Raw genomic sequence first — 8,907 nt, 5'->3', positions numbered from 1 at the left:
TCGTCTTATTGCAGAGGAAGCAAGTAGGAATTTCTGCTAAAACCCTCACCCACTGTCATGATTTAAGAAAGAGGAACATTTTCCCTAACCCCTCCCCAAAAAAAAAACAACTAATCATCACAACTGAATGTCGATTTATAGCAGAATAAAAGAGTTTTTTTGTGTTTTTGACTCCTGAAAAGATACATTTTTATGTAAATATTGATGAATTTTGCTACTGATGTTACAAGTAAGCTATAGAACAAGGTGTTTGAACTTTTCCCCCCTTTTCATGCAGCAAAAAGAGGAAAATACAGCCTCTGTCCATGCATGTGGTCTCTAGGGGACAACACTGTCTCTCTACTGCAAGATCAATGTCACTCAAGCAGCCGAAGCTGCTTCTATTCCTCTATTAGCATCTGTACTCAAGAGTTCATGACCTCTGAAACATCAGAGCTGCAATGGCAACCTCATTCTGGGTGATAATTCAGGAAATGATGATGACACATATTCCTCCACTATGAATAATGTAAAAAAAACTTATTTTATTTATACACCTGCATTCCAGGAGTTTATTTCTAGGAGTATAGACAGAGTGTTTGGTCAGGGATAAGCTGAATTTAACTCTTGGTGGTTGATTTAGGTGGCTTAGTGCTCCAGATGGGAGGGATTTGGTCTGTCAGGGCAAACAGGAGGTCAGATGGAGAGCAGTATCTTACAGGAAAGGGTTGGGTTACTCTATATTTTTCTTACTGTAAACAAATTCTGGTTCCTACTGAAGATATACTGTAAATCTAAAAAAGGTTTACAAATATAAGGTCATTTCTAACACAGACAGTAATTCCCTGAAACAAGAGGGGAAGGTTTTCTGCAAACACCACCACACACCTCTAGTGACTTATCAGTCTCTAGTCTCTACCTTTTTAAGAAAATCCTGCATAGAGAAAGATTAATTTCAAATATTATTTTATAATTCAGTATTTGTCCACTGCTGTTTTTTTTTCTTTAATAAGCAGTTGTTTTGCAAGGTTGGATATTTGGGTGGAGAACAAAATAAATATGTTGATCCCCTCAATTAATTAACAACATTTCCTCTTTGTATCATAGAAAATGTCAGCCTGTTCTCACTCACATTGCATGCAAAAGGGCAGCTTGTTTAGTGACCCTGCGCTTCAAACTATGACACTGAATGCACTCCTCAGGCATCATTTCTGGAGGATTATTTCTGATGTGCCGTCAGATCAGTTGATGTAGTAAAAAGACAGAAATGCTGGATTTCTCTTTAGTCAAACAAACAAACTGTCCTCCAGGAGACTGTATGAATACAAGCATCAACGTCGAGTCCTTTTTTTCCCCACACATAACGTATATAAGTTGCATAACATACATGAGTTACATCCATAATACTAGAGCGGTACCTCTTGGGGTCGCGGTTTGAAGCTCTGGTTCACCGATGAGAGACACAACGGATCACAAAACTCACAGTTCGGCTCATGTCACATTTTTGAGTCATGGATCGGATAATTTTTCAGAAAACGTTAACAACTCTATCAGCACGTTGTGAATTGTTTTTTGTACATAAATGTATTTTGTACAAGACAGGTTTTATGGTTTTAGAACATTTTAGAAATTTTTTTAGGTTGATCTTTTCATGGGATTTGTTGACTAAAATGTCCTCACACATAAAGTAGAGAAAACAATGAGTCCTATGTTTAATAAAACAGATCTTAAAAACAGTTACAAGTACTTGTCCACAGGAATATTAGCTAAGGTTATATCTTATTATAAAATACAAAACTAAAATGTAAGGTGTTAGGAACCGTTATTACCATTACAATTAATAGAAGAGTCTATTGATGCTCCAAGGTTTCAGCTTGTGGAATAACTTTAGAAATTATTTATATGTCCTTTTCAGAAATGGTGCATGGTTTTCTATAAATGATTCTTTAGATGTTCACATTTTGTGCTGAAAGACATTTCTTTGCTTGCAACATAAAAATGATGGGACAATGAATATTTTTAATAATTCCTGGTGAAAATAGGTTATCTAAACTAATCAAAAGACCTCATTCAAATGTTAAATCACCTTCAACATGCACGTGGCTGGCCTGTACAGCTCAAAAAGCTGCTGTGCTTCATGGCAGTGACGTCCTTGTGATTTAATGAGTCTTTTCTCTCTCAGTGTGTTGCTCTCTTTACAGGCACCACCTGAGAACCAAAACCTCCTCCAGCCCGTCACCCTGACCTTTACTAATGATTCTTCATCATGTTAATAAAGGTGAAATTGTCACTTAACATTAGCCGTTGTCTGGTGTTTCATGCAGCAGGCGACATTGTCAGAAAACTCGGTCCTCATTAGAGCTGGGTCTTTTAAATTCTGGTTAAATGGAGGCAGATTAGAAAAGCCAGCAGGATTTATTTTTGAAACAACACAAAGACTAAAAGGCTTGCTGTGGGTTTCAGTCAGTCCTTTGGCCTTCTTGACACTCTCAAACACTGTTTTGTTTCATTTGGAGAAAAAGGTGTTGATTCATTTTAATCTGTCTGGCCATTTTAAAAACACGTCATGTGTGAATGTGAGAGAAAAAGGTCATTCAAAGATGTGCAGCACAACTGCAGAAAAGAAAACTCCAGATCCTGCTGAAAAAGGTAATATATTTTGTTATAATTTCTTTGTAATTCTTTTTTTTTTTCATTTTAAACACATGAAGGTTTTTCCTAATAATGCTGCAATATGTTCTTATAGTATTTTTCTTTTACTGAATGCAAATAGTTAAAACAGACCTAAATACTGTCAGCAAGACCTATACTGAGGTCATGTTCTCAGTATTTTTTCTGGGACTTTCATGCAATGGAATCTAATGGAACTAATTTTGTTCTGACAAGAAATTGCTCACAACAAGGTCTGTAGATTATCTTGAGTGACTGGGTCATGATTTTTGGACAGAGACACTGATTTTGAATTTTTCAAGTGTATTTTTTTGGTGCTTTGAGCACCGCAAGCTGAGTGCCGTTTAGTCCTGTTATATTGGAGTGAAGGCAGACATAACTACAGCTGATATCTCCAAAACTCTGCAATTCACACCAAAAAAATCTAGACGGCTAAACAGCACGACAAGCCAAGGGAAAAATATGTATTTTTGATTTTGAGGTGAGGTGTCCCTTTGATCAGCGCTTTTGTGGGGTTTATGTTAGGTCAGTGTGTGCTACAGGTCAGGGCCAGTCACGCTGAAAACCAGCCGGTTCCAGTCTCTGGCCTGTCGATCGGTGCATCCCTAATTTAGTGGAATCAACTAATCTTGTCTTACTAACTTAACATTAACATAAGTAACACAAGTTTTATTTATTCAAATTAATCAAACTTAAAATTTCTAGTTCTGACTACAAATCTTTTAATTTGAAATGATGAGTTGAATGAATTTTGAATCGATAAATTTTGTTTCAAAAGACACGAGCCACATACGAGCAGACTTCCCAGCATGCACTGTTTGAGAACTAAAACTCCCCTGAGACCCTTCTGTTTTTATAGTTGGAAGAAAACACACACTTTAAGAGTCATGTAATAGTCATGTTGCTTGTTTTCACAATCATGAAAACAGTGTGAACCACGTTAAAAGTTAGTACTTAATTCAGTCTCTATCTCCTTACACTTAAAACTTAATAAATTAATCAGGAGCACTTTCCACTGATACTAAATGTTGTTATTTCTACTGTTCATCAATGGGACTGAAGCGTTGTTGGTTCAACTCAATATTTTCAGCTTATTGAACATGTTTTCTCAAGTACAACTGAATTAATAAGTAACTAACTGATACCTGACTAGTAAGGTTCATTTGTTTTGAATAAAAAAATAAAATAAATACATAAATCCTGTTATTTTACTGTGTTTGAGATATTTCTAACTTTCTGCCTTCAGTCAGAGGTGTGAGGCTACCAGCCAATAACAGCTTGCAGGCTGTGAGGTCAGCACATACCGTCCAACAGTTACAGCAGCTCTGTTTGTGTGTCAGAGACAACTGCAGATTTCACAGACGCAGAGTTTTCAATTCAAAACACTGCTGTCAGAAGTGGGATTCGAACCCACGCCTCCAGGGGAGACTGCGACCTAAACGCAGCGCCTTAGACCGCTCGGCCATCCTGACATGTTATACTGCACTTCCTGTACCTACTGTACGAATAATATATTATAATAAATATAACAGATCAGATGGGGGATAATTTTTGTGATAAACTGAAGACCTATTACACATTTTCAAATAGTTTTGATGCAACATCTGCAATAATTTTCTGGAAGACTGTATCATCACGTATAATAATAATAATGTACTTTGAATACTATACTCTACTGCATTATACAGTACTGTTCTATGTATTTCCTATAGTACATAAAATAGATAATTATACACTGTGCAGTATAAAACTACCACACTGTAGTCTGACTCAATGTCCCACCCACAGCACTATCTGATTGGTTACAAGTCACGAGTAATAGCCAATCAACACAGACACACTGTGTCAGAGACAGACAGACACAGAACTGCGTTGATCAGAGAGAGTCTGTGTGGAAGCGGCAGATATCAACAAAGTCTCAATAAATATCACAGTCTTACGATCTGTGTCTTTGACAACAGCACAGTTACACCACTGAAAACACCCAGAGTCATGGTCGGGATTTCACTTGAGGCGATGCGGCAGCTTATAAATCAGCCACTCCTCGCAGAGACACACTGCAGAGTAAAACACGAAGGGCATATGTCCTATCTTTTCACTGCAACCCTGCATCGAAATTTCATGTATTTTTACTTATATAAGAGTAACAGCAACAGTAAAACTGTGTTTCACACTATGATGGTTAAGTGCAGTCCGCGGATCACATGTGTGCTGAACCATGGGGCGCGATCGGTACAAGACATGGGACAACTGTGATCCGTTGCACACCTAGTGGATAGAGAGGCATGACTGAGCTGGAAAGACATCTATTTAAAGGAGCAAGAGTTATGTTACAGTTATTGCTGGCGGCAGTCAAAGGTTAAAAGTATTTTTTCAAAATAAAAGCAGAGGCTGTTTTGTTTTATTGTGTTTTACTGTGTGAGACTCAGACAATGAAAAGCAACTCTCAGTTTGACTAAAATGCATGAGTTGTGAGCAGGAAGAGACTGGTTACTGCAGAATATTGTGTCATCAGCATATGTGCTGAATTTATTCTAAAGACATACTATGCAGGACGTTCCTAAAAGACAAAAACAAAAACATTTCAGCCTCCTCAGCCTTTAGACCAGTGTTTACACACTTCTTTAGACAACCTAAACAGCACACAGATTATGAGGTCAGCACATAGTGACCAGTTGTTATTCTCCTCAGTTCTCTGTCTGTGAGAGATACACAAGTAGAGTTTTCAATTCAAAACACTGCTGTCAGAAGTGGGATTCGAACCCACGCCTCCAGGGGAGACTGCGACCTGAACGCAGCGCCTTAGACCGCTCGGCCATCCTGACATGCTACACTGCACTTCCTGTACCTACTGTACGAATAATATATTATAATAAATATAACAGATCAGATAGGGGACGTTTTTGTGATAAACTGTGGCAAATTTTCAAATAGTTTTGAGACACATCTGTCATATACACAGTTTCCGTTCGAGAAAAGGTTTTTGAGGTACCTGTTTTTTCATACCCTCACCCTCCTGACATTTTATCAGCACGGTCTTTGTACATATTGGGCAAACATGCGAGAACATACTTTTTAGTAAGCAAATGTTCAAAACATATGGAGACGGGTTACTTCAGGACTTGTCATCAGCGTGTGATGAAGTTATTATTAAACACACACCATGCAGGATTAAACATAAAACAAAGTATTAACTCATAAAAATAATGACCCAAATTATAACCCACAAGAAATGTTTGGTGGTTTTTATATCTATTTACATAGATCAATTCTGATTGATTTAATTTCTCTTACTTGTTGTGCTTGGGACATTTTAGTCTCCAGGCAGCCGCAACTGACTCTCCTCAGCCCCGCCAGTGAGAGCTGCACAGACACACACATGCAAGCAGAGGTGGAGTTTACAATTCAAAACAGTGCTGTCAGAAGTGGGATTCGAACCCACGCCTCCACGGGAGACTGCGACCTGAACGCAGCGCCTTAGACCGCTCGGCCATCCTGACATGTTATACTGTATCTACTGTACATACTGTACGAATAATATATTATAATAAATATAACAGATCAAAAAGGGGATATTTTTTGTGATAAACCGTGGCAAATTATCAAATAGTTTTGAGACACATATCTGTCATACACAGTTTCCGTTCGAGAAAAGGTTTTGGAGGTATCTGTTTTTTCATACCTTCATACCCTCCTGACATTTTACCAGCACAGTCTTTGTACATATTCTGTGAGAAGGACAACTTCACTGCCAACCTTTCTCTCCACTGAGCACGCATTCACCGGTATCTGCCGTCTGCGTAAAGTTACACACTCATGGCAAAATGTTACTCAGACCACTCAGCAGTCTGCAGTGTTTGTTAGCTAAAGTTTATCATCTGGACTGAATCCAAAATAATCCAAAACAGGGGCAGAGACATTTTTCTTCTTTTAACTAGTTAGACCTGTCACTTCATTACCAGGCACCGTATTTCTTCTTTTTATGGAAGCTATGTTTGTCTGCTCCGCTGTGCTGCCGCACAGAGACTGACCCCTGGTGGCGTAAGTAAGTTGCACACTATAATACAACATCTCCCCATCAGTTTAATAGAAAGAGGAGCATCTGCATTTATGACAGTATTGAAATTACACCACCAGGACTTCTTAACACCCTGGTATACGTAATAACTTTCTACTTACCATCTAAAGGTTGAGATACTATTTATGAATGTAGACTATGATTAACAGCTTCAAATGGCTCTTAATACAGAGTATTTCTTTCTGATGTTTAACATTATCAATTGACAAAATGTGCTCAATTTTAACTGCTTTCCAAGGGTTTCCTTACTGTTAGACTAGACGACTAGTCTGAACTAAAATTTGCAATTAGTCAACAGGGAAATGAGTTGTCAGGAACATTCCTAATCAGTATAGTGCTCACTAGCTCACAACGATAAGCCATGCTTAGAATAAGCATAGATTTTTTTTCCATAACTGCTGGGCAAACATGCGAGAACATACCTTTTAGTAAGCAAATGTTCTAAGCATATTCTTTTCACATCTTTACAACCATTCACCAAAACAGCCAAGCAGGTCTGACTTATAGCATGATCCAAATCTTGTGTGCTGCAGCGTGTTGAAGGACTGAGCTGGAAAGATTACTGGGGACTGTCAAAGGTAAAGTATATTTCTTCAAAGTAAAAGCTTCCTAAATTGAGGCTTTTAGTTTGTTGGGGTTTTTTTTATGTGAGACTCAGATAAGAAAATGCAACTTTGAATTTGACTAAAATGGATCAGCTGCCAGCAGGAAGAGACGGGTTACTTCAGGACTTGTCATCAGCGTGTGATGAAGTTATTATTAAACACACACCATGCAGGATTAAACATAAAACAAATTATTAACTCATAAAAATAATGAACCAAATTATAACCCACAAGAAATGTTTGGTGGTGTTTATATCTATTTACATAGATCAATTCTGATTGATTTAATTTCTCTTACTTGTTGTGCTTGGGACATTTTAGTCTCCAGGCAGCCGCAACTGACTCTCCTCAGCCCCGCCAGTGAGAGCTGCACAGATACACACATGCAAGCAGAGGTGGAGTTTACAATTCAAAACACTGCTGTCAGAAGTGGGATTCGAACCCACGCCTCCAGGGGAGACTGCGACCTGAACGCAGCGCCTTAGACCGCTCGGCCATCCTGACATGTTATACTGTACTTACTGTACATACTGTACGAATAATATATTATAATAAATATAACAGATTAAAGAGGGGACGTTTTTATGATAAACTGTGGCAAATTTTCAAATAGTTTTGAGACACATATCTGTCATACACAGTTTCTGTTCGAGAAAAGGTTTTGGAGGTATCTGTTTTTTCATACCTTCATACCCTCCTGACATTTTACCAGCACAGTCTTTGTACATATTCTGTGAGAAGGACAACTTCACTGCCAACCTTTCGCTCCACTGAGCACACATTCACCGGTATCTACCATCTGTGTAAAGTTACACACTCATGGCAAAATGTTACTCAGACCACTCAGCAGTCTGCAGTGTTTGTTAGCTAACGTTTATCATCTGGACTGAATCCAAAATAATCCAATTTAACAATTAAACCAATTTTTCTGAGGCTGGATTTCATGGCCAACAGCCTTTACATACATACCATGAATGATGGATTATGAAGTTATTGTTACCATTAACTTTGCCACCACTTTTGTCTCATTTTTCTTTTTCTAAATTTTATCTATTGATTTATTTTATTCTCATTTTTTATTGTTCTGTGCAGTTTTAAGTATACTTTTCCAGTCTCGTTTTCTTAGTTTCCATTATTTGCTCTCTTGCTTGCTCATCTGTTTATTTGTTTATTTGAGTGTAATGAGGGTGGAGGGACGGGATGAGGGACATGTGGAAACTCAGCGTACTTTGTTATGATTGTATGATTGGTCCTGGCTTATGGTACACTCTGTGGAAATAAAAACAATGTTGAAAAAAAATGTCCCTTCAAGTTTCTTAGTGCTCATGCACAATTCCTGCTATGTTTCTTTTTATATGCTTGTTTTGTCACTTCTCGCATGCTGATAAAATTCAAATTCAAGTTTAAAATGGTGGATCACTCTTCTAAGTTAAATAAGAGCAAAACTGTAGTAATTTCGAGTTTCTGGCATTTAGTTACCTCATTATACCAAAATACCCAAAATTCCCAACATAATCTCATCTGCTAAGCCTATAAATGGCATTTTAATCATAAAAGTTAATAGGTGACAACATT

General features: G+C 37.8%; 4 non-coding genes across 4 annotated transcripts; all 4 read right to left on the bottom strand.

Annotated features, from left to right (window-relative positions):
• Positions 1–4,038: 4,038 nt before the first annotated feature.
• trnal-uag (transfer RNA leucine (anticodon UAG)) lies at positions 4,039–4,121 on the bottom strand. The gene has a single exon. It is a non-coding gene; the product is annotated as a tRNA-Leu (tRNA).
• Positions 4,122–5,391: 1,270 nt separating this feature from the next.
• On the bottom strand, positions 5,392–5,474 carry trnal-cag (transfer RNA leucine (anticodon CAG)). The gene has a single exon. It is a non-coding gene; the product is annotated as a tRNA-Leu (tRNA).
• Positions 5,475–6,066: 592 nt separating this feature from the next.
• On the bottom strand, positions 6,067–6,149 carry trnal-cag (transfer RNA leucine (anticodon CAG)). The gene has a single exon. It is a non-coding gene; the product is annotated as a tRNA-Leu (tRNA).
• Positions 6,150–7,753: 1,604 nt separating this feature from the next.
• Positions 7,754–7,836, bottom strand: trnal-cag (transfer RNA leucine (anticodon CAG)). The gene has a single exon. It is a non-coding gene; the product is annotated as a tRNA-Leu (tRNA).
• Between the last annotated feature and the right edge of the window lie 1,071 nt (positions 7,837–8,907).

The sequence above is a fragment of the Lutjanus erythropterus genome, chromosome 23 (assembly GCF_056507025.1).
Source record: "Lutjanus erythropterus isolate fLutEry1 chromosome 23, fLutEry1.hap2, whole genome shotgun sequence".
NCBI lineage: Eukaryota > Metazoa > Chordata > Actinopteri > Lutjaniformes > Lutjanidae > Lutjanus > Lutjanus erythropterus.
The sequence above is the reverse complement of the archived record's forward strand: the minus strand, read 5'-3'. Positions and strand labels throughout refer to the sequence as shown.